Source organism: Primulina huaijiensis, chromosome 8, assembly GCF_012295235.1.
Source record: "Primulina huaijiensis isolate GDHJ02 chromosome 8, ASM1229523v2, whole genome shotgun sequence".
Taxonomy (NCBI): Eukaryota; Viridiplantae; Streptophyta; class Magnoliopsida; order Lamiales; family Gesneriaceae; genus Primulina; species Primulina huaijiensis.
The window spans coordinates 15,660,296-15,663,411 of NC_133313.1; positions in this window are offsets into that span (position 1 = coordinate 15,660,296).

Consider the following 3,116-nt stretch of genomic DNA (forward strand, 5'->3'; position numbering starts at 1 on the left):
GTTACTATCACTTGGGCTTAATTCAAGACAATGTTCTACGAGAAATATTTTACTGCTGATGTGAGAAGCCATTTAAATAGGGAATTTATGACTCTCCGTCAGGGAGACGCTACTGTTGCTGAATTTGTGAAGAAGTTCGATAGGGTTTGTCATTTTGTACCCCTTATTGCCAGGGATGCCGAAGAAAAGCTTAGACACTTCTTGGATGGTCTACGACCTACTATACGAAATAATGTTATGATGATGCGTCCTTTGGATTATGCTACTGCAGTTACTTATGCATACCAGTCTGAGCAATCCTTGAAGGACATCGAGTTTGAGTTACAGCGCAAGAGGCAACAATATCAGAACAATAGTCAACCAAATAAAAAGCCTTATACAGGAACCATGGAAAATGATATTAATTTTGTGCCTTATTTTATGTAAAGGATGACTTAATTCCAAATAAAAAGTTGAGGGCCAAAATTTAGAGAAAATCATAAGAAAGGAATTATAGGGCTTCGAAATTTTAAGGGTTAAAGAAACAATTTTCGAAAATTTGGGGTCTAAAACGTAATTTTCAATAATTAAGGAACCAACGCAATTAGCAATAGGAAGAGGGGCTTTAATGCAATTACCGAATTCTTAAGGACCATGATTTTAACTTTCGAAACCTTAAGGGACTAAGATGAAAATTTTCAAAAATTTAAGGACCATAATGCAAATATCCGAAATTTTGGGGACTAATGTGCACTTTCGAAAAAAAATGGGAAGGCTAAAACACAATTTTTTCAAAAAAATGCTTAAGTTCAACACGCAAACTACATATAGTTTTGGGAAATAATGATAGTAAATCCTTAAGCTTCATCACGAAAAGATTTAAAAGACATCTTTTGCCGCAGGGAGGATCATCATTCTAGGTGTAGCTACCTATGCATTGCTAGATTCAGGAGCTACACATTCTTTCATATCTGAAACCTTCATCAAAAGACTGAATATTACCCCTCAAGATATGGGTTTGGGATTCAAAGTTCATATTCCTTTCGGTGATCAAATGCTCACGTCTAAGATTGTCAAGAATCTGGAGGTTCATTTATTCAAAGATGTTGTGCGAGCAGATCTTATTGTGCTTCCTATGCCCGAATTTGATATTATACTTGGGATGGATTGGCTATCTACAAATGGAGCTTCGATTGATTTCAGTCAGCGATCAGTGTCTATTCGACCGCCTAGTGGTAAACCTTTTGTCTTTGAGGCGGCGAGAAACAAGCAGATGACACACATTATCTCTTGTCTGTGTGCGAGGAAGCTTATTAGGCGTGGATGCCAAGCTTTTCTAGCATGTGTCACCACCACACATGTATCTATCAGTCAGAAGTTAGAAGATGTTGATATTGTCAGAGATTTTCCTAGCGTCTTTCCCGAGGACGTTTCTAGTATTCCACCCGATCGTGAATTGGAATTCTCTATTGATCTAATGCCGGGCACTGTTCCTATATCTAAAACACCTTATCGTCTAGCACCCGCTGAAATGAAATAATTGAAAGATCAAATCCAAGAATTGCTAGACAAGGGCTTCATTCGCCCTAGTTATTCTCCATGGGGCGCACCGGTGTTATTTGTGAAAAAGAAAGATGGTAGTATGCGTCTTTGCATCGATTATCGAGAGTTTAATAGGGTCACTATCGAGAATAAGTATCCACTGCCAAGAATTGAAGATTTATTTGATCAGTTGCAAGGAGCATCAATATTTTCTAAGATCGATCTGCGATCTGGATACCACCAATTGAAAGTAAAAGAGTCAGATGTCCACAAGACAGCATTTCGCACAAGATATGGGCACTATGAGTTTATGCTCATGCCATTTGGGTTGACCAATGCGCCAGCGATCTTCATGGATCTCATGAATCGCGTATTTCAGCCGTATCTGGATCAGTTTATTATTATCTTCATTGATGACGTATTGATCTATTCCAAGAGCAGAGAAGATCATAGCCGTCACTTGAGGATCGCACTGCAGGTACTGCAAGACAAGAAGCTATATGCAAAGTTCAACAAGTGCGAGTTTTGGCTTGATAGAGTGGCGTTCTTAGGCCACATCATTTCTAGTGATGGCGTGGAAGTTGATCCGAGTAAAGTGGAAGCAGTGAAAGAATGGCCAGTACCAAAAAATGTTACCGAGATTCGCAGTTTCTAGGGATTAGCTGGCTATTATCGCAAGTTTATTAAAGGGTTCTCATCTATAGCAGTACCTATGACCGCCTTGATAAAGAAGAATGCAAAGTTTGTTTGGGGACCCGAGTGTCAGTGTAATCTATGCCATCGGGGCAAGGGGAGTATGTTCTTTATACCGACGCTTCTAAACTTGGTTTGAGCGCAGTTTTGATGTAAAATGACCGAGTTATAGCTTATGCGTCGAGACAGTTGAAAATTCATGAAAAAAACTACCCTACTCATGATCTAGAGCTTGCAGCAGTAGTTTTTGTATTGAAGATTTGGAGACACTACCTTTATGGGGAGAAGTGCAAAATATTCACCGATCACAAAAGTCTGAAATACTTCTTCACCCAAAAGGAACTGAATATGAGACAACACAGATGGCTTGAGCTAGTAAAGGATTATGATTGTGACATTAGCTACCATCCGGGAAAAGCTAATGTGGTAGCAGACGCGTTAAGTAGAACAACAGCAGTTATCACTCATCTATCACTCCAAAGACCATTGCAGTCCAATATACAGCGGTTTGAGCTTACAGTGTATGCTAGGGGCGAGGCCCCTAACCTTGCCACATTATTAGTACAGTCGACTTTGATAGATAGAATTCGTGATGGGCAGTCCACTGATGAGCAATTGCAAAAGTGCAGAGCTAGAGATGAAGCCAAGGGCCGGAATTTATATTCAGTGGTGAATGGTTTAGTTCGTTATCGAGATCGCCTATGGGCTCCTAGTGACGAATCTTTGAGAAATCTTATTATGAAGGAAGCCCAGGACACACCTTACTCCATCCATCCGGGAAGTACGAAGATGTACAAAGATTTGCAGTTGTTATATTGGTGGCCAGGCATGAAGAGGGACATTCTGAGATTTGTAACCGAGTGTTTGACTTGTCAACAAGTTCAAGCAAAGCATCAAAGACC